Raw genomic sequence first — 26,205 nt, forward strand, 5'->3', positions numbered from 1 at the left:
CAAGCTCTCTGAGCGGCGACGCTAGCCACGGTAAGTGCATTCTATGCAGCTTCCTTTTAGGGATATATGTGGCTCGCAGGCCATGTCGTGCCAGCGAAATATGTGCCACCCGAGTGACAGCAGTGCTAGTGGCAAGGCTGCGCTGACAGTAATCAACACTGCACTGTGTTTTCATTCAATAACTAGTGACAAGGAACCAAATACTCCCGAGAGAGTCTCGGTTGTGCTTTGATGAACTCCAGCTCGCTTATGAACAGGTGGATGGCACAGATGGCTTTTCCTGGTGGACTTGGTGTCCGTGTTAACATTGCAACCAGACTTTCTTTCAGTTTGTGGCGTTTTTTCGTTGCGGGTGACCAGCATTGCAGTAGAAAAAGATGCAAAATAGTATAATGTTTGCATTCGTTACCTAAGTTAATGGCAAGAACAACTGACATACATTTCCACCGACTGCATTTCTCGGAGGAATAACCTGGACTAAAAAGCTTGCTACGCTATGTCGTTCCCTCTTAGCCTGTACAACTCTGCGTCTTCCCTCGATTGTCTTATGTGGCTGCTGCTGTGTCTGCCTAGGCACTCTGTTGAAATGGGGAAAGCTGTCTGCGTTGCACATAACCGCCATTAGAGCCAGCGTGGGCGTAGCTGGGGTAGCCCCCACTATGGCTTCTCCAGCTCGACACAAGTAACATTCCTACCGCTGTTGTGTTAGCAGAAAACAGACCTGCTTAAAACGTACAGTGCACATAGCACACAATGGAGAGGTTGCTCGCCAATCATTTTCTTGGAAGTGTGAGTTGAGCCCTTTCGAGGCAGTTTGCTTCCGCACCGTGCACTATAATCCGCCCGAGAAGAGAAAACAAGATGAATAACCAGTAGGATTTCTTTGTTCCAAGGCTTCTTGACGCAGAAAAAGACTAGGGAACCAGTATTGTTGCTTTTTTACTACCCCGTGCGAGACTCAAACCCGACATGCAAGGAAGTGGAAAGGCCTCTTCTTTTCTGCTTTCTTGTGCCTTGGGTTTTAGCTGTGTTCACAATTCACAGCTCGCCTGCATGCCTACTCTTTTGTTCACTGTGTTACTGAAGTTTTCTGTCGTTGCTGTCCCAGATTGGCTTCGTGGATGCACAGAAATACTCAAGGCGCTTGACGTCTGTGGCTCATCTGTATTGTTTTTCCCGGTACCACGGCATGAAGGAGCTGGCCTCCCTCCCTTCCATCAGCTGCGAGATACTACAAGCACTGGGCTACAGCTGCAGCTAGCCCATGGGTACCGTTCTGCGTCCTGTACTGCATCTAGTTCGAAAGGCCATGTGAAAGGCAGGTGTGGTCTTTATGGGCTCTGTCACTATGTGCATTTTCTGCAGCTTTTTCGGGGCAACTTCATATTAAGATTCAATACGGACTCGAGCGAGAGGGGGGCATTCTGAGAAAGCCAGCCTCTTTGTTAAACCATTGGGACTGGTATTATATCTACAGAGTTTATTTACACCTTTTGTTATGTACTTTTTTATTTATTTTTATTTTACTAGTTACTTATACTTCAATCTGACACGACAGCCACCAAAAATGGGGAAAGGACAAAAATGTTGACATATTGGCCTTTTTGTTTTCTGGCAGTTTGTTTGAAGAGCCAATGTTGGGGGCCGTCATTCGTGTTATTTTTCCCACACGCACGTCCAGCCTATGTTTACGTAAAGCCCCAATTGCCCCTTAGCAACAAAAATAATTTATGCGACAGACTAGGCGGCAGCATTGTGGACGAAAACAGGCCAGATTATATCTGCCATGTTTAAAAACTACATTCGGTGACAGGTTATGAATTCAGTGGCAAGAATGCACACCGCCTGCCAATCGCTGCTGTCAGTTGTCGTGACGTCACGTCCTGCTAAGAAACTAGTATATATTTTTTTTAAATGGCAGGTTTTGGTTGCTGATGCCTCGTAGCACGTCAGCACTCTAAGCAATTCTTCTGCTCTTGGCCTCTCCGGTTTTACTTTGCAAAGTCATGACGGCGTCTGCTTTTGTTTGCGGTATTTCCCGTGTGTCGACGTGAGAAGGCAGCGATTGTATCGCCAAGGAAGTAGCGATCAATCTGCGCATTTATTCCAGCGGCACAGCGTTTACAAACCGGACTTTGCCCTTCACCGAGGGGAAAGTCTACCGACCGGCCCTACAGTTGGCGAGCATTGTGCAGCCGTGAGCGCGTAACTTGTCCGAATGCTTTTGTCTGTATACAGTGACAAAATGACTCGCTGAAATGCGAAGTACCATACAGTACCATGCCGTACAGCAAACCATCGATCACTTGCTGCAGCAACTTTGCGTTTTAAGTCGTAATAATAAAGTGATTTTTAGGCTAAAATCATTTTTTCATACTGCTCAATTATTCCGAATTCTGCACGATCCCCATCGGGTCTGCAATATCGGTCGGTGGCTGTATAACCTTTAAACACAATGGTTACACACCACAGGTACCGGGGACCATGACATCAGTGAGCTGGCTTTCACCTTGTCCAAGGCAGCAGCGGAACACTACGGGCGGGACCCTGGATCACTGCACCATGGATGCCGTCCTGTACCCTGCACGGCACTGCGTGTGGCTTAAGTGGCCAAGCAGAGGGTCATTGCATGACTTTTATGAGGCGCCGCTAGCCATTGTAAGTATATTTTGGACACTCATGTCTGGTGATGTACTTTTGTGCTCTACCGCAGAGCACATTTGGTGGCAGTTCAGTCTTGCCAATTACACCATTTTGAAACGGAACACATTTAGTGGTGGCTCGGTTTAGGTTTCCTGGCTCGGTGATCTTGCAACAGTGTCTAGACTTGGCGTAAACCTTTTTGTACTTCATTGTCAAGGCTAGTGTAATTTCTGCAATGCCGTTGAAGCCACTTCTGCACGCAAACAAGATAAAAGTCGAAGCCACATGCTCGTGCACAGTGTATGACTACATGTATGCATGGGCACTCGTGCCCATGCGTACCCACTCGCAACACGGAGCATGTTTGTTTCGGCCGACTTTCCACGCGTTCATTTCGGCGTCGCCACTCCACACGTCTATGCACTCGCTGCACCTTGAGAATCAAGTGTGCACCAGAATGCACTCCCGTCATGCATCACTCGGGAGAGGAACAAGAGCAGACGACTGGGGTTTTTCCGCCATAAGGAACGAGAACCGAAAAAAAGGGGATTTTCTGCTAAGAAACTGCGTCCCACGGGCAGCAAAATCGGACGCGAGCTGGGCTATTTATTCTGTGAAGCAAGCAATCGACAACCTGTGCTTCATTTTCAATTTTTCTTTCAGTTTGTTGCCACACACTTTTTTATTTTATTTATTTATTTCTCAATACTGCCGGCCCAATATAGGGCCAAGGCAGGAGTGGGGTGATACAGTGTCATACCTGCAAATTATAAACACAACAGTTCTAAACAAAAAGCAATCTTAGCACTGAAAAATATCTACGACTTAATCGAAAGAAGAAAATCAATCAATATCAACAGTAATACAGTAACCAAATGTAAGGCTAGTAATAACAGTAGCAGTAAATGTAACAGCAGTAATAACTAATAAAATAAAGACAGTAAAAATAATGTCATAACAGCAATAAATGCAATCTTAGCACTGAAAAATAATATCTATGGCTCTTCCGAAAGAAGAAAGTGAATCAATATCGATAACATCACTGGGAAGGCTGTTCCAAAAATCAATTGTATGCACAAAAAAAGATTGTTTAAGATTGTTTATAGCTATTTATTCGAGCTTTAATAGGGGCTACGGTCTGTGAGTGATGCAAGCGGTCCGAGTAAAAACTTTGTTTTTAAGTAAATCACGCTATCAATTTTTATACTACTCTTGAAAATCTGAAAGAACAGCTTCAAACGTTGGCTCTCTCTTCTGTTTGACAGCGGGCTTATATTGGCTCTCCTTTTAAGTTCGGTCACACACATAGTTTGTCTGAAATCTGAAAAAAAAACTATACGCACTGCTAGCAATTGAATATCTTCGAGTTCTCTGACCAGAGAGCTCTGCCATGGGCTCCACACTCCAGACACGTATTCTAACACAGGTCTAATAATTGTCTTATAAGCAAGAATTTCAACGGAAGGGGGAGATTTACCCAGCGTTCCCCTCAGGTACCACAATTTGTTAGTTGCCCGCTTCTTAACATACTGTACATGCCTTTTCCACCCAAGGTCACAAGACAAAATCACTCCCAAATATTTGTAACTGTCTACTTCAGTCAATCCTATGCCAGCAACCTCATAGCTAAAATTTAAGATAGTTCTTTTTGTTGTAATATGCATGTACTGAGTTTTGCTAATATTAATATCTTCATGTTATTTTCATGACACCAAGACGCAATGTTAGCCAATGCGTCACTCACTTTTATCTGGTCTGTAAAGTTTATATTCATCTCGTCTCGTGACATGAAGTCGCTAGTCTTCGGGTCTGTGCTGACGTCGTTGTCGCCGATTGCCAGTCAAGGGTTTTAGTGATGTCGGGATCATAGACTTAGGGTTGAATAACTTGGCTTAATATACAGGTGTTATACACAAAAATTACGGCATAGTTAGAGTTCGCTAGTTCTCAAAACTCAATGGCCTCTGCCGTTTAACTCTCTAAGTGACACCCCTGCACTTTATCCACTTGATTTTTTTCCGCATCGCTCTTGATGGGCCTTTTATCTCAACTCCTGCTGCATCGCTCTCGATGTGTCTCCTCTCAAGTCTCTCAGTCAACTCCCCCTTCTCAACTCTCCCGCTCCCAACATAGCTACCCTCGTCTCTCTCTTTCACTCTCTCCCTCTAACATGCATTCTCGTCCCTGTGGTAGGGCTACACATATCCCGACAAGCAAAATAATAAATGAGTTCAGTTGGCGCTATCCAAAACAAAACGGCCCTCCGCCGCCGACTCTGTAAACATTCCAATCATAGACCCCTACAAACGCATTTACAAGTCCTTAATATACCTCTCATGTTTACAATAGCCGATTCCCCGTACAACCTCGAAAGGTTGACAACACGGGATGGGACATGCCATCAACGGCATAATGCGGCACAATGTGCGTCAAGGGCAGCTAAAATAATACTAAGTACCTTTGTAGGCAAAGAAGTTATATGCGGAGTTCTATATAAACAGGTGTAAGGTTATAATGTTCACGTTGGCGCCTCCACTTGGGGCCCATCGACCCCGGGAGGGGGCACGCAAGGTGTAGTAAAGATGCTCGAACCCCCGATGAAGGCAAAAAGATACAAAATTACGCAACACGCCCCTTTAACCGAAATGATAACATAAAAAAACAAGATTTGCGAGCCTCTGCTCACGAAACGCCCATTGTTTTCATTGCACAGTGCAACTCCTCCTGTAATACTGCTTTATAAAACTTAGCATCCGAAACAGACACGCACAAGTGAAATGCTCTGAATACAATAAACTTTTTTTTTTTTTTTCACATTCTCAACGTTTAGGTTTGTAAAAATAAAATAAAAATCTTTGCGACTACATGTTCAGTGGAGAAGCAGATCGCAAGCCTTGGCAGGGCACTACATTCTGATCATAGTGCCCATAGATACGCGACAAGGCGTCCGCATTCGAATGCAAGCAACCCTGTTTGTAGTCTATCTTAATCTGGTAGGCCTGCAGCAACAGGCTCCAACTTTGTAGACGGTCATTGTTCTGCCTGCCGTTGTTTAGCCATCGGAGCGCGTTGTGGTCCGACTGGACTGTGGCATTTTGTCCATCAACATACACATGAAAATGTTTCATGGCCCATACAATTGCCAGACACTTCTCAATTGTTGCATACTTCTTCTCACAAAGAAGTAGCTTACGGCTGGCGTACGCAACGGGGTGCTTGACGCCCTCGCTAGTTCGAGCTAGAATGGCCCCGATCACCCTGTTGCTAGCGTCTACTTGGAGTATATAGGGTCGACTCGGGTCTGGGCTCCGCAGCACTGGACTGCTGCATATTCTCTCCACACTCAATAAAACAGGAAGTATGCGAGTGTTACTACTCAGATTCCTCAGAGCCTTCGTCCGACGACGAGTTCACTAACACAATTTAAAGGGACGATGCCGTCCCTTTGAATTGCGCCCTCGAGAGGTCGGAGGCACGAGCAACCTCAATGCCTTTTATATGGATGCTCTCCGACATCACAGGTATCGATCTGGCGCACAGATCCCGAATAAAGTTTGCCGCCTTTGTTTCCAATCCGGGGTACACTGCAGTCCTTCCACGAAATTAAGTTTTCTTCGCCTTGCTGCACGCCGCCGGTTTTTGTCTCTGGTTTTGCCAGTAGCATATGCTTTTCTCCGATACATTGAACTCTCGCTGCGCTGCAAGATTCCGGTGGATCTCTGCATAGGCGATTGCCTTGTTCTAAAAGGCTACTGTGAACTGTCTTCTACTTCCGCTCATTATTGCTGCGGTAGATGTAACAAACCAAGGAGCACAAGTAAAAGTGAATCGTGACCATCGTGACAAGTGGACGAGTGCTAGGCCATTGCAAAGAAAAACAAAATGGCGTCTTCAGGCACTGAGTGTTGCGAGATTATTTTTGTTTTTCCGCTAATGACCGTCATATAAGACGAGGGTCGACTTTTTCAGGTCCAATTTCAAGAATAAATTCGACCTATATTCCGGTTTATATGCTAGTTGTGCATAGTACTGTGGAAGCCACAGGCTGGGGAGGGGGGGATTAGCAACTTTTGTCTGAATGTTGAGCGACGAGCATCAAGGGCCAATTTCCTAGGGGGAGAATGGTGATGTGCGAGTACAAAAATGAGGATCCAAGCGCCATGAGCAAGAGGGGAGTTCCTCCTTTTCCTCCTCTTGAATTGCTAGAGGTATACTTATGCCCCTGTACCTTTGGTAACACTGCACAATTTGTAAGTTGAGGAAAGCTAAGAAGGAAGTTGAAGAATCGATTCATGGCCCCTTTAACATTTACCTACACTAGTTACCTTGCACCATTATATTTTGTTTGAGAAAGCTCTCATCCTCACCCCTCCCATAAGGGATAAAATCAGAAGTGTATACAACGATCGGAATCTAAAGTGCCACGAAACCTATTGCTGGACATTCTTACGGGTTAGTGATCAATTTTTGTATGAATGCGGCCTTACCAGTGCCTTTACCTCAATAGTGTGGTAAAAGGGCAATTTTCTTGTTTGTGCACACAAATTTGTTTTGAAACATAACTTGCTGGACTGCCAATGCATGTTTCAAGATCTCTGTTGTGGTGAATGTTTTGCTGCCTGTTATATTCTTCAATAGCCAGTATCGTTTAAGTTCTAGAACTCTATACAGTAAACTCCCACTTGAGCAAACTTCTAGGGACTCAAAGAAATAGTTCCCTTAACTAGGAGTCCACTAAACTGAATATATTCACTGGATTATGGAACAGCATAGGGCACAGCATACATTGAGTCAAAAGGGTGAAATGCAATTTATGGAGTCATGTACATTGATATATACAAAGTGTATTGCAGTTACGCTGCTGCCTTTCTCATTTTGAAAATAGTCAATAATTTTCATTTGCACCGGCGCTCTGAAAGCGCATGAAGTAACAAAGTTGCCCAGAGAGTATCTTTTTTTTTTTTTTGCATATCCTCTGGCACGGCTAGTTGCTGTGAGGAAGTCATACCGCAATGGCACTGTCCACTGGCTTGACATATTCAGTGCAGAGCCGTTCCCTGTTGGGATTGAACGCAGTTTCTCTTTCAAGCTTCGACTTTTGCTTCACTAACGTTGACAACGTCGACGGTAGCATCCGATAGTCCTTCGCAACGTTCACTTGCCTTTGACCGTTGTCCAGACGCTGAAAGTATTTCAATTTGTCTGAGAGACAACCGCTTCCATTTCGTCATACTTATTACGTAAGTGGGCGCACAAACTGCCGTTGTTACCCAAAACTAAGATGGCCGAAAGGAACCAATGATAAAGAAAAAAAAAAATATGCACCGCATGGTTCGTTTTTGTCTACCGCACCGCTGCTGCAAAGGCGGCGGCGGCCATCAGCTACGCCAGCACTGCAGAGCACAAAACTTCGTTGAACTGATCACAACAGTAATCCTGGGTCCACCGATCAAGTTCGTTGAACTGAAATATTCGCTATTCCGAAATTTGTTTTTCGTAGAGCAAACATTTGTGCATAGAATGCAAAGGAAAACCACCATAGATTTTTTAAAGTTTGTTATTCTGAAATACTTGTTAAACCGACATTTGCTCAAGTGAGAGTTTATTGCACCCGACTACTGTGCGTTGCCCTACATGTTCGGGTAAGGTACTGTTTCTGTTTACCTAATAGGCACTTTCGTTCTCTGCATATACACCATAGGTTTCAAACCACCCTGAATCGTGGATCAAGCCTTGCAAGATGGAAGTTCTCTTTAGGCCCAGCGCCTCTTGATGGATCAAGTCTTGTACCCCATTCCCTCGTGTCTTTCATATAAGTAAATTGTTGGTATTTCTTTTATGACAGTGCACGTTACCTGCGGACCACGTTTTACAGTCGAAACACAGTGTACCGAAACTTCTTTTATATAGACCCCTTTCTTTGCAAGCGCCACCAGGCGGTGCTTCAGTTTGTTTGATGTCTCAGCAAACTTCTGATTCCTAACAAGAATGAACAAAACCCACTTTGACACTGCTGCCTAAAATGTCGATAAAATGTGTAACCACCAGTTCTCCAGGTGAGCGCCAAAAGAATGAAGAAACGGGAGATATGTTAAAATGTTTCAAATATTTTGTACACCAACTTGCTCCTCCAAGACATTAAATAATACAGGCAAATGCCCTCATTAAATCTCCAACTTTGATGTATGTTGGAGATTATGCTTTCTAGCACTTTTGATTAGAAAGCATTTATGCTTTCTAGCACTGGTGACATGAACAAGCTCAACAGGCTTGCAAAGACTGAGCGACCGGAAGTCACTTGGGACACAAGCGGCAGTTCATGTTTGTAACAGCAAAAGGGTCTAGATAAACGGCTGTACGTTGCCGTTGCCACGGCAGCTTACGCAACCGCAATTTTTACCGAGACGCATGCGGGGAGCTATGTACTTCACATTGTTTGAGCATGCCTTGTCATCTATCTTGTGGTTTTAACACTTGTGGTTTTCTTGTTGAAAACTACAAGTGTCAAAACTATGCGATAGAAGACAAGGTGCGCCGCACGATGCTTTTCTGTCCACTACTGTTCTGTTAACAGACGGAAAAAAAACCTGACCAACGGAGTCCTATACAGCTTCGCTGTAAAATTGCAGTAAAATGCGACGAAAAAACGAATAGAACGCGAAGGGGAGAAACGAGTGACAGTTTGAAGCCACCTAATGGCCGCCGTGTCACGTGATTTCAAGATCGCAGCACCCATGCGACGGAGGGCGAAAAGGTCTATAGAATTTTAGAAATAAATTGAAGGGATAACATAAAACCATTTGCAGGGGGGACTGCCTAGCTCGAGCCCAAGCTACTGTTGCATTGGTAGGAATTTGGCATTAGGAAGATGATGTGGCTGTAGCTGGCTTCAGTTGCTGCATTGGCATATGCATCTATTGACATTTGGTGACCATAGCATGCAGAATTTATTGTACAGGAGGAGAGACAGTTGTGACGAGATCAGGAGCACGATTGTACTTGTTTGCAGTGCTTTTCAATGTGGCTGCAGGACATGAAAAGGACTGAATGTGTATGGCCAATATTTTCCAGCACCTAATATTTTGACAAGCCTTGCATGAAAGGAGTTTCTTACAGCAGAGCTGTTAAGGGCTAGTTTCCCCAGAATCATGTCCGGTACCAAACAAATGTCAACACCTGTGGTCGACACAACACTGTTTGCCTCCGTCGCTCATAGATCGCGGCAGCCTTTCCAGCCTTGGCAACCAGAGAACTGGTTGCTGCCATCGCTGATAGATGGCGGCAACATTTCTTAGGAGGAAGAAGAGCGGGAACGGAACGAGCAGCGATGTGCGCAGCAGCGCGAATGGTTCTGCTATTACCTAAAGTTCCACTGCGTCAAGCGCTTCAGATTCCTTTACGAAAGAAGAGCAGATCGCTCGCCTGAAAAGCCACCACCGAAAACAGAAGCTACAGCTCCGCTGCTCTTCCTTCTTCACCAAAGTGGAAAGACTAAAAATTTTCTTTTTTTTTTTTTTCTTTTTATCTGGAACATGGTGCTGAAGTTTCAAACTGCCTCTGATGTTGCAAACAAAAAAAATGCCACCAGAACATCTCGGTGCTAATAGTCGCCAACAAGGTGGGAAACGCAGGGCATCTCTTAATGCCCAGCCTCCAGCAAGCACTTGTTGCCTTTTCTCATGCTTTGTCTGCGCATGCATTGTTGAGGCTTGCAAGACGCCAAAGCATTGCCAAATGTAGGAGGCTCCTCCCTGCAATTCTTGTTGTCCTACATTTGATCCTCAAGGCACACCCCAGGTTGGTAGAAAAACATGCGATAGTCTATTCAACACCTGTACACGATTCGGGCAATATGCTAGATATAGTCCCTAACGGAATGAGAACGTATGGGCGTGTCTTGCAAATGCTCGGGCTCAAAGCATTGCCGAAGGTAGGAAATTCGTGCTAAAGTGAGGGCAACTGAAGCTTCACCCTGCCGTCCTCATCTTGCAAGTTGCTAGTTATTAATCCATTTTAAATGTGGCAATGCTACACCATACAATAACGGTTTTTACAAAAGTAATTTGTGGTTCATCTTATCAAAAGCTCGTTATAAATCAAAATGAATAATATTAACTTGCTTCCAAGAGAGAACAAATGGCACTGTGTATTCAAGCTTACAAAATCCAATTTTTACTGAGCAACTTTCTAAAAAAAAATTGCGTTCAATGGTGCTCTGTTCAAAACTGGAGTAAAAAGACCCACGTCTGTGTATAACTATCTCAAACACTTTCAAACAAACATACAGTAAGGAAATGGGGCAGTGATTGTCTACCCTACACATGTCACCCACCTCCTACACACCAACTCATGTTTAAAAACAAACCAGAGTGCCCCTAGCGGACGCCGCGCGGTGGTTGGTAGGCAAGAAGCTCGCCGTCGCCCATAAACAAACCATTGAATTGCGTTGTTGTCGGCGTCGGTGTGAGTCCCCGTGCTCTTTTTCCATTGGAATTGTTTATTCTATGTCCTCCTAACGATGTCGACTACTTGAGCGGCTTCAGCAAAATTAATGAGGCTCGTTGCACCGCAAAACTGCGTAAATAATGCGACGTGCAGCGATTCATTTCACGTGGACGCCGCAGAATGAGCGCAAAAGCCCGACTCCCACGATGAGTCATCTCGCTATTTTCAGTCGCAACGTCGCTCGGGCTGTAAAAGCGTGGACCGTAGCTGAGATGGTGGACGTCAATACTGAAAACGGCAAGTAGAATCGGGCATTACAAGTCGGTGACGGCCGCTGGTAGCAATGATCAATATCTTCTTGTATCTCCTTACACTTGGCCTACTTACCCCAACCAACCCTCAAAAGTGTTTTGAGGCCTGCACTTACTTCTTATCACAATTACCAGGTCAAAACTTGGTTTACGGGCAGCTGTCGTTTGAAAGAGCAGACGACAGTTCGAACGGATGCGCAATGGAGTGCAGGCAAGAAGCACCGCGTCCCACGTCAACAAACCATTGGAATGTCACGTCAGCTTCTGTGTGAGTTTGCATACTCTTTTTCGTGTTGGAATTGTCAATTCTACGTCCTCGTAACAATGCCTTACCACTTTAATCGCCTGAGCGAAATTATCAAGGTTTGTTACGACGCTGAACTTTGCGTGAATAATTTGACGTGCAGAGATTCATTCGCATGAACGCCGCAGAATGGACGCCGAAACCATGATGAGATTCTTCTAGTTATTTTTGGTCGCAACGTTCGTGCTGCAAACGTGTAAAAGGTAGCGGCGATGATCGACGTCAATACTGAAAATAGGAAGCTGAAACACACCGAGCGTAACAAGTCGGCGATGGCCACTGGTACCAATGATCAACATCTTTTATCTACTGTTTTCACCGAGCCAACTTAAATCTTTTGAGGCTTGCAATTACTTCTTATTACAATCACCGGGTCAAAGTTTGGTCTGCGGGCCGCTTTTGTTTGAACGAGCAGACGACAAAAAAGTGAAAGCCGTTTACAACTAACTCCCTGTAACGCCGAATTAGAGCGCAGCTCTTGAGGAGGAGGGAAGGGTACTGGGGGCGGGGGGGGGGGGGGGGGGGGTGATGATGACGATGCCGGTGACGTCATCGCATCGTCATCAGCGATGACGACGATGCGGATGCGGATGCCGGTGACGTCATTGGGGGGGTCACGTGACCCTGGGGGAGGGGTCATGTGACCTTAGAATGACCTTGGGGGGCCACGTGACCTTGGTTACGCCGACGCCGCTCAAGCCGGGAACGGGCCCCTAAGAGCTGCGCTCTAAAAGCAGACAAGTTTGAACGATCAGGCGGCCGTGTGAATTTGAAGACTCGCTGAACCCCCGGGTGGTCCGGACAACTTGGCGGTTTTCTCTCGTTCATGTTGGAACACAACTACATCTGTCGAGCACAAAGTGTTGCCAGCATAAGCAATCGTAGTTCGACAGCGTCTGGTTAGCCCTTGTCACGAATACTATCCACGTTTTTGGACGAATGGAGGGGCAGAAACACATGAAAACTGATCTTCAAACCTTTCCAGAGTCTCTTGGTACAGTTCTGTCGCAGCATTTTGACGAGAAGGCAGGTTTTTTGTCTGGTTTCTCCCAAAAGAATGCAGGAATGCATGTCTCGCACCGCGACTTCTGCCCACCACCCCAGACCGGAAGTGCGCCCGACGCGCCACCACCGTGGCGTGACGTAGGAGAGCCGAGTTCATGTATACCGGTACTACAGTAGACTTTCTCCACAACGATGGAAGAGCATGATTCCTTAGGTGATATGCATGCTTCAATAATGGGGCAAACAAATCGGTGCTGCCCTTAACAATAAAACAAGATATAAAATCTGCACCCAAGAACAGCCTCGCTTTAATTTCTTTATTGCTTTTAACATTTCGGTGTCAACTTCCTTGATTGCTGAAATGTTCCTCAATATTACTGAAAAAAAGATGTGCTTGCATTGATGAAAGTGTGAATGTTGTGAACAAATTACTCAGCAAACAGCAGATCTCCAACAATATCTGGACCTGCTTGGCAATGTTAGCAATGTGTGTACAAATGTTCTTAGATCTAGGTCAGTTCACACACTTGGAAAATGCCCGACGCCTTTTTGCGGCACATCCGCTCAATGGCATCTGCTACACTATCAGCGTCCTATGGACAGATCCGGTAGAACGTTGGATGCACATTACCTGCGGTGGAAAGTGGTTTTATTGTGGTTCTTATAGTAAACATAAGGTCTGCACAATACTTAACGCAAAAAGAGCATTCAAAAAATGTTTTTTTGCTGACCGTGGAGGCATTGACGCTGTGGCGCTAAGAACATTATCCACCCTTACCTGCTTGCATGCCGGCAACAGAAAACTGTTTTTGAATGCTGCTTTTCCGTGGAGCTTGTCAACTGATAGATCCAAGAACGTTGGCATGTATGGCCCAAGGGGAGGCATCTATTTTCCAAAGCACCGGTTTAGAAACCCCCATTTTATTGAATCCTTTCAAAAAGACGCCCAGTTTAGAGAAAATGGCAACGAACCTCCTTTTAGCAAATTTGTTTTTAGGAAAACAATTAACCGAACTCGACTGCTTGCTCTAGTATTCGCTTGTTCTGTCTTGGCTGACGGTGAAGCTGAGCCAGTCAGCGAGTCGCTCGCTTTTGCGGCCAGCATATTCAGAGTATGATGGACACGTTTTCGTGCATGTCACTACCCTGCTGTTTTCGCAATAGTACTTTTAAGTTCTGTTTGTTTCACAACTTAAATCATGCCTCAGTGAATCATATGCTAGCCTTTAGGTGCTTCCAGATTTGCTTATCTTAATTCAATCGAAGGGATTCACTAAACTGCGACCCTTTTTCAATAAATGATGCTGCTGTAAACTGAGCTTCGATAAGATGTGCCAGTCCTCGAAAACACGCTTCTATGATATGGTGTTTGGTCAACTGCCATAGACCCCTGCACGAGTGCAACTGAGCAGCAGTTGTAGGTGCAGCACATTCTATTAGCATAAAATAAAGGCACACAGTCAAACAAAGCACCTCAGTGATGCCTAGGAGATCAGCGAACATAGAAATATTTTACACTGGGTACTATTCAGTTTCATATCTCTTAACATTACCGTCCCGCTTCGGCTAGTCCCTAGATTGTTGACAGCTGCCCCGGCGAGGTTGCTTTCCGGACATTCGGAAATAAAACATCTCAGCACAGGTGCTATCCACCCTGTTTAACCACGTGTTCTTTACGAACATAACTCGGCTTCCGAACGATATTATAGAATGCCGTAAGTTAATATTTTCAGAACAGTAAAAGCGTATCTCGCAGCATAAAAAGAACAGTGCAGGTAGAGCGGATCCGTATCACATGAGCGAATGACATTTTAGCGAACAGCGACATTGGTCACTTCCTACGTATCCGGATTCATACATAACCAGACTGTTGTTAGCAAAATTGTAAGTACTGAAAACAGGGAAATGAACGAGTGTGTGATGGGTTGGTAAGGGAAAGAAACGTGGACAAAAGGCAAACAAGCAATTTAGGAGACGACGACCCACCGAGCTAATGCTCTGTACGAATCTAAACCTCAAATACTACTTTCAGTACAAATACAAGATACCCACAATATTACACGATAAATAGCCACCAAAATTAACGTACCAATTGGGCAGTGCTGTTCGTAAATCACGTAAATCGCCGAAATCACAGAACGTTCACGAAAGACGAAACGGAACGGCCATCTTGAAAAAATAAAAACAGTGATGGTGATAGCGATGTGTATTCTGTAAAAACTCTGAGGACAAATGCAGTCAATGTTTTTTTTTTCCTGATTTTTCTTCAGATTTATGTATGGCAATTGCAAAAACTTTGGAAAACTTACTTCCCCTAGCAAGACCTCGTTAAAATAATGGTAAAATAGTCTAAGGTTTAAACACATAGACGTTTTGAAATACACTTGGCAATGTCTACGTGGAGCGAGTTTTTCTGTTGCATGGGTTGTGGCGATGCAAGAATGCCAACCTCCGATTTAAGGATAGGGGATAGACCTCAAAGCAGCTAAACCTGTGATTAAGGATAGTGGATGGACCTTTAAGCAGCTAGCATCGTTTACCCACCATCTTTCAATCAGAGCTCCGCATTTCGACGTAACCACAAGCAGACGAACCTGCGCTCCACATGAACCTTTTCTCAGTAATTAATTGCAAACAGAACACAGACTTGGGAACTTTTCTTGCTAAAAGCCTTTCCTTAAAAGTGTGAATGGTCAAAAGCCAATGCTACGAAAGGCTGAAATACTTCGGACATAGCATGTTAAGGTGGCAAGAAAAATTAAACAGGGATATCCATCTTCTTTCCATCAAACTTTTCGGAGCTTCATCTTTTTAATAATTACCTCCTCACATGTTTCACAGTAATCTGTGGCATGGATTTACCACACTCCTTTTGTGAAGTGTAGCAAGAGGTATACACCGTCATCAGAAAAATATACAATTTATTTATGACAGGGAGCCACGAGAGGGGAAGATGGCAAGACCCGATCCACCAAAAAGGAGAGGGCATAAGAGTGAGGTCTTGCAAGGCTTGGTCCGTGATTCAGGACGGTTTGAAACCTATGATGAATGAAGAGAACGAGGGAGTCCATCAGGTCAACAGCAACAATATCTGACCCAAACATGGAAGGCAATGAACAGCAGGGGCGAATTTGTCAGGCTGGTTGGAGTGGGGGTCGGTGGGAGGGGGGGCGGTTTGCAAGATGATATCACGGGCAAAATGTTGCCCAGGTGTGTTTTGTTGACCTAATATTTGTTATGTCACCAAAAACTAATAATTTCTTCCTAAGAAAAGCTGGAGTATGTTGATTTTTCATTAAGAAGTTAACCTCAAGGGGGGGGGGGGGGGGGGGGAATGTGACCCCCCCCCCCCCACAAAAAAAAATCCTCACATGATGCAGAGCACTCGAGTATACACCAAGAAACTGAGGGAGAGGAGGAGACGAGAGCACGTGGGGACGTCAGAATACAGAGCTCTGGTTGGAATGATTAGAGGGTAGACCTAGCTGCCTTTGTATCCACTGCACTCGTCAAAGGCGTTTGAATGTGAAAGCCATACGCTGGACACCAGTGTTCCGCGTTCTAACGTGTTCGAATGAGAGAACAAAACGCTGGATGCCGGCGTTCCATCTTCAAATGTGTTCGACGACTGCAGCAGAGACAGAAGCTATCTTTGTCTCCACTGCACTCGTCGAACGCATTCAAATGCAAAAACCAAAAGCCAGACACCGTCGTTCCGCATGTGCAGAACAGACAAAGGCAGCTAGCTTTAGGTCTACCCACTAATCGTTCCAATCAGAGCTCTGCGTTCTGACGTCCCCGCACTCTCGTCTCCTCCTCTCCCTCAGTTTTTCGGCACAGAGTTCTGGAAGTTTAACACTGGCTAGCGAAAAATCCAACAGACAGCACCACATCCACAAAAAAATAGCTTTCTTTGGCATTTCCTAAAGGTGTTCTAAATTGCATAGCATTCATAGGATCTCTTCGCACCCTACCCGTCGCCCGGAGTCCACTTCAGGACTCCGGGCAACGTCCACTCGGAGGAGGGACCGTCCCGTGTGATCTGGCTGGTCCCTTGAAAACGGGAAACATGCAGGGAAGTGTGAGAGTAGGCCAGAAGGGTGGCGTACTCTCCCCGACATGATACAGAACGAGCAGGCTCGAAGCCAGGTGACTCCGGCCGGAATGTCTGCAGCTTACACCTTCTCAGGGGAGGGAAACCAGTGGCTCCCGCAAGTCACTCGGTTTTTCTCTAATGATCTTGTCAAGACTTCTTCAATACCCGTATCAAATAAAAGCGGTCATGACCGAAAACGTTACCCGAGAGATGTCCTTTGTAATGGAAGCACCCGACGAAATCGGTGACGAAATGGCGTGTTTTGATGTACGGACCCGAGAGAACGGGTCAAGCGGAGGGCTGAACATGGACGCTGAAGTTCAGGCTCACGAGGTTCAAGAACTAGACGAGTTGATTCGGTCCTACGGTGATGTCTTCGACGATAGGCCAGGTAGAACCACGAGATCCCAAAGAGCGCCGACCCGATTGCGTCGAAAGCGTACAGAGTTCTGTACAGTATCAAGGTGGGGGTACAGGAACTGAAGGAAATGCTGGAAATGGTGCATCATACGGACATCGACAAGTCCATGGGCATCCCCGATAGTATGCGTGAAGAAGAAAGACAACAGCATAAGGATCTGTGTCGACTTCAGGATGCTGAACGCGACAACACAGGATGATGCCTACCCCATGCCTTCACTCCCTGAGATGATTGAGACTGTGGGGAGAGCCAAAATAATCAGCACCCTTGACATGTCCCAAGGCTACTGGCAAATCGGTTTATCAGAGGAAGCTTTTTTTAAGACAGCATTCCGTACGGACACCGGCTTGTACGAATTTACGGTGATGCCGTTCGGACTGAAAGGAGCACTGGCGACATTCCAAAGGTTGGTGGACGACCTCCTGAAAGAGCACCGAGACTTCGCTCGGGCATACTTAGATGACATAGCGGTGTTCAGCAACACGTGGCAGGTGTTCAGCAACACCTGCTTCATTTGTGCACCATCCTAAAGAAGTTGCGTCAGGAAGGCCTGGCTCTAAAAAATAAACAAGTGCCAGTTTGGGAGGCGGGAAGTGCACTACCTGGGGCACGTGATTAGGAATGGGCAAGCACAACCTGACCCTGAAAAGATTGAGACCATCCAGGCGATCGAGAGGCCCCACACGAAGACAGAAGTCCGTTCCTTCTTGGACCTAGTTAACTTCTACCGGAATTTCATTGAAAACTTCGTAAAGCTGGCCGCACCGCTGACCGACCTCCCACATAAGGCTGAACCTAAGCAAGTAGTGTGGACGCTGTCATGCGAGAGCGCATTCAGCGCACTGAAGGAGAGAATATGCAGCAGTCCAGTGCTGCGGAGCCCAGACCCGAGTCGACCCTATATACTCCAAGTAGACGCTAGCAACAGGGTGATCGGGGCCATTCTAGCTCGAACTAGCGAGGGCGTCAAGCACCCCGTTGCGTACGCCAGCCGTAAGCTACTTCTTTGTGAGAAGAAGTATGCAACAATTGAGAAGTGTCTGGCAATTGTATGGGCCATGAAACATTTTCATGTGTATGTTGATGGACAAAATGCCACAGTCCAGTCGGACCACAACGCGCTCCGATGGCTAAACAACGGCAGGCAGAACAATGACCGTCTACAAAGTTGGAGCCTGTTGCTGCAGGCCTACCAGATTAAGATAGACTACAAACAGGGTTGCTTGCATTCGAATGCGGACGCCTTGTCGCGTATCTATGGGCACTATGATCAGAATGTAGTGCCCTGCCAAGGCTTGCGATCTGCTTCTCCACTGAACATGTAGTCGCAAAGATTTTTATTTTATTTTTACAAACCTAAACGTTGAGAATGTGAAAAAAAAAAAAAAGTTTATTGTATTCAGAGCATTTCACTTGTGCGTGTCTGTTTCGGATGCTAAGTTTTATAAAGCAGTATTACAGGAGGAGTTGCACTGTGCAATGAAAACAATGGGCGTTTCGTGAGCAGAGGCTCGCAAATCTTGTTTTTTTATGTTATCATTTCGGTTAAAGGGGTTATGACACGTCAAAAATAAAACATGAGATAACTATACTGCTAGGACCCATTGTATGTTCCTATAATCCTGCTAAATTTGTTTTGAAAATGGCGCGATAGTTTTGTGGATAAATCGATTTATATGCGGGCCCCTCGGAAGGGCAGATCCGGGCGGACCTGGAGGCTGATGACGTAGCCAGCCTCCAGCGCGGTGTCTCCTTGCACGCACTCACAGTCTTGGCTCTCTTGGCGTATCGAGCCTCAGCTTTCTCGTTTGACTTTCACGTTTCGAGCATGCGGTCCGTGACGATTACGTCTACGGCACCGCTCGCCTTGTCGAAGTGTTCGACATTGATCGCAGCAGCGATGAGTGATTGCTATCAAGAGATGTTGGAAGCTGTTCATTTTGACTGCGACCCGCTGGCGACCAGCTCCAGCGACGACGAGTAACGGACGATTTCGCCGTGGTCACCGTCGTCCGGGAATATCTCGCAGGCGCATGCAGGGTGGAAGGTCAACGGGCTGGGGTGAGAGCGAGAATAGCTTTCGGGTTACCGAGTTGTGTGAGCGGTTTTGATCGTACCGCGACGAGGGGAGAGCTTGAGCAATCATGGGGGCGCCTAGAATGAGAGAGTGTTTATGGTCACGTGGTTTATGGACACCATGGTGTGACTAACTTGGGCAGTGTTGCCTGGTCGCCAGACGAAAATGATAAAAATTCGTAAATTGAATAATGCTATTACCAGAGCTCTAAAAATCGCGTAACTTGGTGTATACACTAAGTAGCCTATGAGCATTCTATTTTAAGAATAATCTATCCGTTTAATTTTCATGTCATAACCCCTTTAAAGGGGCGTGTTGCGTAATTTTGTATCTTTTTGCCTTCATCGGGGGTTCGAGCATCTTTACTACACCTTGCGTGCCCCCTCCCGGGGTCGATGGGCCCCAAGTGGAGGCGCCAACGTGAACATTATAACCTTACACCTGTTTATATAGAACTCCGCATATAACTTCTTTGCCTACAAAGGTACTTAGTATTATTTTAGCTGCCCTTGACGCACATTGTGCCGCATTATGCCGTTGATGGCATGTCCCATCCCGTGTTGTCAACCTTTCGAGGTTGTACGGGGAATCGGCTATTGTAAACATGAGAGGTATATTAAGGACTTGTAAATGCGTTTGTAGGGGTCTATGATTGGAATGTTTACAGAGTCGGCGGCGGAGGGCCGTTTTGTTTTGGATAGCGCCAACTGAACTCATTTATTATTTTGCTTGTCGGGATATGTGTAGCCCTACCACAGGGACGAGAATGCATGTTAGAGGGAGAGAGTGAAAGAGAGAGACGAGGGTAGCTATGTTGGGAGCGGGAGAGTTGAGAAGGGGGAGTTGACTGAGAGACTTGAGAGGAGACACATCGAGAGCGATGCAGCAGGAGTTGAGATAAAAGGCCCATCAAGAGCGATGCGGAAAAAAATCAAGTGGATAAAGTGCAGGGGTGTCACTTAGAGAGTTAAACGGCAGAGGCCATTGAGTTTTGAGAACTAGCGAACTCTAACTATGCCGTAATTTTTGTGTATAACACCTGTATATTAAGCCAAGTTATTCAACCCTAAGTCTATGATCCCGACATCACTAAAACCCTTGACTGGCAATCGGCGACAACGACGTCAGCACAGACCCGAAGACTAGCGACTTCATGTCACGAGACGAGATGAATATAAACTTTACAGACCAGATAAAAGTGAGTGACGCATTGGCTAACATTGCGTCTTGGTGTCATGAAAATAACATGAAGATATTAATATTAGCAAAACTCAGTACATGCATATTACAACAAAAAGAACTATCTTAAATTTTAGCTATGAGGTTGCTGGCATAGGATTGACTGAAGTAGACAGTTACAAATATTTGGGAGTGATTTTGTCTTGTGACCTTGGGTGGAAAAGGCATGTACAGTATGTTAAGAAGCGGGCAACTAACAAATTGTGGTACCTGAGGGGAACGCTGGGTAAATCTCCCCCTTCCGTTGAAATTCTTGCTTATAAGACAATTATTAGACCTGTGTTAGAATACGTGTCTGGAGTGTGGAGCCCATGGCAGAGCTCTCTGGTCAGAGAACTCGAAGATATTCAATTGCTAGCAGTGCGTATAGTTTTTTTTTCAGATTTCAGACAAACTATGTGTGTGACCGAACTTAAAAGGAGAGCCAATATAAGCCCGCTGTCAAACAGAAGAGAGAGCCAACGTTTGAAGCTGTTCTTTCAGATTTTCAAGAGTAGTATAAAAATTGATAGCGTGATTTACTTAAAAACAAAGTTTTTACTCGGACCGCTTGCATCACTCACAGACCGTAGCCCCTATTAAAGCTCGAATAAATAGCTATAAACAATCTTAAACAATCTTTTTTTGTGCATACAATTGATTTTTGGAACAGCCTTCCCAGTGATGTTATCGATATTGATTCACTTTCTTCTTTCGGAAGAGCCATAGATATTATTTTTCAGTGCTAAGATTGCATTTATTGCTGTTATGACATTATTTTTACTGTCTTTATTTTATTAGTTATTACTGCTGTTACATTTACTGCTACTGTTATTACTAGCCTTACATTTGGTTACTGTATTACTGTTGATATTGATTGATTTTCTTCTTTCGATTAAGTCGTAGATATTTTTCAGTGCTAAGATTGCTTTTTGTTTAGAACTGTTGTGTTTATAATTTGCAGGTATGACACTGTATCACCCCACTCCTGCCTTGGCCCTATATTGGGCCGGCAGTATTGAGAAATAAATAAATAAAATAAAAAAGTGTGTGGCAACAAACTGAAAGAAAAATTGAAAATGAAGCACAGGTTGTCGATTGCTTGCTTCACAGAATAAATAGCCCAGCTCGCGTCCGATTTTGCTGCCCGTGGGACGCAGTTTCTTAGCAGAAAATCCCCTTTTTTTCGGTTCTCGTTCCTTATGGCGGAAAAACCCCAGTCGTCTGCTCTTGTTCCTCTCCCGAGTGATGCATGACGGGAGTGCATTCTGGTGCACACTTGATTCTCAAGGTGCAGCGAGTGCATAGACGTGTGGAGTGGCGACGCCGAAATGAACGCGTGGAAAGTCGGCCGAAACAAACATGCTCCGTGTTGCGAGTGGGTACGCATGGGCACGAGTGCCCATGCATACATGTAGTCATACACTGTGCACGAGCATGTGGCTTCGACTTTTATCTTGTTTGCGTGCAGAAGTGGCTTCAACGGCATTGCAGAAATTACACTAGCCTTGACAATGAAGTACAAAAAGGTTTACGCCAAGTCTAGACACTGTTGCAAGATCACCGAGCCAGGAAACCTAAACCGAGCCACCACTAAATGTGTTCCGTTTCAAAATGGTGTAATTGGCAAGACTGAACCGCCACCAAATGTGCTCTGCGGTAGAGCACAAAAGTACATCACCAGACATGAGTGTCCAAAATATACTTACAATGGCTAGCGGCGCCTCATAAAAGTCATGCAATGACCCTCTGCTTGGCCACTTAAGCCACACGCAGTGCCGTGCAGGGTACAGGACGGCATCCATGGTGCAGTGATCCAGGGTCCCGCCCGTAGTGTTCCGCTGCTGCCTTGGACAAGGTGAAAGCCAGCTCACTGATGTCATGGTCCCCGGTACCTGTGGTGTGTAACCATTGTGTTTAAAGGTTATACAGCCACCGACCGATATTGCAGACCCGATGGGGATCGTGCAGAATTCGGAATAATTGAGCAGTATGAAAAAATGATTTTAGCCTAAAAATCACTTTATTATTACGACTTAAAACGCAAAGTTGCTGCAGCAAGTGATCGATGGTTTGCTGTACGGCATGGTACTGTATGGTACTTCGCATTTCAGCGAGTCATTTTGTCACTGTATACAGACAAAAGCATTCGGACAAGTTACGCGCTCACGGCTGCACAATGCTCGCCAACTGTAGGGCCGGTCGGTAGACTTTCCCCTCGGTGAAGGGCAAAGTCCGGTTTGTAAACGCTGTGCCGCTGGAATAAATGCGCAGATTGATCGCTACTTCCTTGGCGATACAATCGCTGCCTTCTCACGTCGACACACGGGAAATACCGCAAACAAAAGCAGACGCCGTCATGACTTTGCAAAGTAAAACCGGAGAGGCCAAGAGCAGAAGAATTGCTTAGAGTGCTGACGTGCTACGAGGCATCAGCAACCAAAACCTGCCATTTAAAAAAAATATATACTAGTTTCTTAGCAGGACGTGACGTCACGACAACTGACAGCAGCGATTGGCAGGCGGTGTGCATTCTTGCCACTGAATTCATAACCTGTCACCGAATGTAGTTTTTAAACATGGCAGATATAATCTGGCCTGTTTTCGTCCACAATGCTGCCGCCTAGTCTGTCGCATAAATTATTTTTGTTGCTAAGGGGCAATTGGGGCTTTACGTAAACATAGGCTGGACGTGCGTGTGGGAAAAATAACACGAATGACGGCCCCCAACATTGGCTCTTCAAACAAACTGCCAGAAAACAAAAAGGCCAATATGTCAACATTTTTGTCCTTTCCCCATTTTTGGTGGCTGTCGTGTCAGATTGAAGTATAAGTAACTAGTAAAATAAAAATAAATAAAAAAGTACATAACAAAAGGTGTAAATAAACTCTGTAGATATAATACCAGTCCCAATGGTTTAACAAAGAGGCTGGCTTTCTCAGAATGCCCCCCTCTCGCTCGAGTCCGTATTGAATCTTAATATGAAGTTGCCCCGAAAAAGCTGCAGAAAATGCACATAGTGACAGAGCCCATAAAGACCACACCTGCCTTTCACATGGCCTTTCGAACTAGATGCAGTACAGGACGCAGAACGGTACCCATGGGCTAGCTGCAGCTGTAGCCCAGTGCTTGTAGTATCTCGCAGCTGATGGAAGGGAGGGAGGCCAGCTCCTTCATGCCGTGGTACCGGGAAAAACAATACAGATGAGCCACAGACGTCAAGCGCCTTGAGTATTTCTGTGCATCCACGAAGCCAATCTGGGACAGCAACGACAGAAAACTTCAGTAACACAGTGAACAAAAGAGTAGGCATGCAGGCGAGCTGTGAATTGTGAACACAGCTAAAACCCAAGGCACAAGAAAGCAGAAAAGAAGAGGCCTTTCCACTTCCTTGCATGTCGGGTTTGAGTCTCGCACGGGGTAGTAAAAAAGCAACAATACTGGTTCCCTAGTCTTTTTCTGCGTCAAGAAGCCTTGGAACAAAGAAATCCTACTGGTTATTCATCTTGTTTTCTCTTCTCGGGCGGATTATAGTGCACGGTGCGGAAGCAAACTGCCTCGAAAGGGCTCAACTCACACTTCCAAGAAAATGATTGGCGAGCAACCTCTCCATTGTGTGCTATGTGCACTGTACGTTTTAAGCAGGTCTGTTTTCTGCTAACACAACAGCGGTAGGAATGTTACTTGTGTCGAGCTGGAGAAGCCATAGTGGGGGCTACCCCAGCTACGCCCACGCTGGCTCTAATGGCGGTTATGTGCAACGCAGACAGCTTTCCCCATTTCAACAGAGTGCCTAGGCAGACACAGCAGCAGCCACATAAGACAATCGAGGGAAGACGCAGAGTTGTACAGGCTAAGAGGGAACGACATAGCGTAGCAAGCTTTTTAGTCCAGGTTATTCCTCCGAGAAATGCAGTCGGTGGAAATGTATGTCAGTTGTTCTTGCCATTAACTTAGGTAACGAATGCAAACATTATACTATTTTGCATCTTTTTCTACTGCAATGCTGGTCACCCGCAACGAAAAAACGCCACAAACTGAAAGAAAGTCTGGTTGCAATGTTAACACGGACACCAAGTCCACCAGGAAAAGCCATCTGTGCCATCCACCTGTTCATAAGCGAGCTGGAGTTCATCAAAGCACAACCGAGACTCTCTCGGGAGTATTTGGTTCCTTGTCACTAGTTATTGAATGAAAACACAGTGCAGTGTTGATTACTGTCAGCGCAGCCTTGCCACTAGCACTGCTGTCACTCGGGTGGCACATATTTCGCTGGCACGACATGGCCTGCGAGCCACATATATCCCTAAAAGGAAGCTGCATAGAATGCACTTACCGTGGCTAGCGTCGCCGCTCAGAGAGCTTGCACAAAACCTCCGCATGACACGTAGTGCAGTTCAGAACAGAGCAGCACTGGCTAGCCAGTTGCTGCGAAGGCTTGCAGTGTCTTGCTGCTGCAAGTCACCTCCTTCATGCCTTGTGGTACCCATCAGTTTCAAAACAAACGCTGATGAACCGCGACCAGCCATCACCTGTAGCACAAGGGGGAAAAACATGAATGTGCAGTCTCCTATCTGTTTGCTTTTGTCTAACGTCTCTGAGTTTTCTTTGAGAAGAAAACAGCAATGACACTTCTTTCACAGTAATGTGCAAAAGAAACAAAAACGGCTCGGTTATTATACTGCCTCGTAAGTTGTGTGCAGCAAAGGCACGGGTGCGAGGGGGCAGCTCTGCAGAATGTTCTTTTTGCGCGGGTACTCGTGCAAAAAAGGCGCTTTTTATTTTCATGTGCTCGGGCCTGCGCCTCTGCTGCACACAACTTATGATACAGAGTGTATAGCACGCCTCCGTGAGCACTCGCGTACGGCGAGAAATCCATGATATCCAGGGTACGATAGCAGGAAACCTCGCAAGGGTGCACGAGGCTGCAAGTGCGCCAGAATGTGCAACTGGAGGTGGTGACAGACTGACATAGTTTGAGAACATGAGTTTACTTGGGTCAAAATATAGAAGCGAAAAACGTAACTTCCTTGCCGGCTGATGTTTGGAGCCATCGGAGCACGACCAACTATTTGTTGTGATCGGGGTATTACGATCGGACGCGGGTTGGTAAAGATTTGAAAAACCCGGAAGAATAAAACCTGTTGGGGGCGAAGACAGACAGCGCAGTTCCTTGTTGACATGGGATGTAATATCAAACACATTATTCCGCCGGATCAAACGTTTTTGTTTAATCAGGCTTAGCTCGGAAGTCTGCCGGCAGGTCTGGGGTCGGAGGCATGCGGTTTTTAGAGCTCTTTTGGCGGGCTTTCAGGTTTCTGCGATGCGTGTTTTAATCGTGAGCACAGGCTCAAACAATAGGCAGCGGCGCCAAATGTATTTGAAACGAAGAAGCAGCTCGGACGCGTGGAACGAACACATCGAAATCACATCACAGGAAAACGCAAATCACTCACCTTTTGTTCGACGATGGTTCGCAAGACACGATTCAAATCGACGACACTCGATTCGGTCACGATATTCAGGTAAAGGACGCAACAACGTAGGCCTTGCCGTTCCTAATAACTACATAAATACGACGATACGACACGATATCAAACAAAGGAGTCGGAAAAACGCAATCTGAAGCGCAGAAACGCGGTCCCGCGGTTGCAAAAAAGCAAGAAAATAAACAAAATAAAAAA

General features: G+C 45.7%; 2 long non-coding RNA genes across 2 annotated transcripts; one reads left to right on the plus strand and one right to left on the minus strand.

Annotated features, from left to right (window-relative positions):
* LOC115316616 lies at positions 1-8,477 on the plus strand. Its single transcript, XR_006077555.1, has 4 exons — positions 1-30; positions 1,109-1,322; positions 2,473-2,658; positions 8,345-8,477. It is a non-coding gene; the product is annotated as an uncharacterized LOC115316616 (long non-coding RNA).
* A 7,135-nt stretch (positions 8,478-15,612) lies between these two features.
* Positions 15,613-25,105, minus strand: LOC120845212. Its single transcript, XR_006077556.1, has 4 exons — positions 24,858-25,105; positions 23,566-23,779; positions 22,230-22,415; positions 15,613-15,747 (listed from the first exon to the last, which is right to left on the minus strand). It is a non-coding gene; the product is annotated as an uncharacterized LOC120845212 (long non-coding RNA).
* Positions 25,106-26,205: the final 1,100 nt, after the last annotated feature.

The sequence above is a fragment of the Ixodes scapularis genome, unplaced genomic scaffold (assembly GCF_016920785.2).
Source record: "Ixodes scapularis isolate PalLabHiFi unplaced genomic scaffold, ASM1692078v2 PGA_scaffold12__126_contigs__length_90152505, whole genome shotgun sequence".
Taxonomy (NCBI): domain Eukaryota; kingdom Metazoa; phylum Arthropoda; class Arachnida; order Ixodida; family Ixodidae; genus Ixodes; species Ixodes scapularis.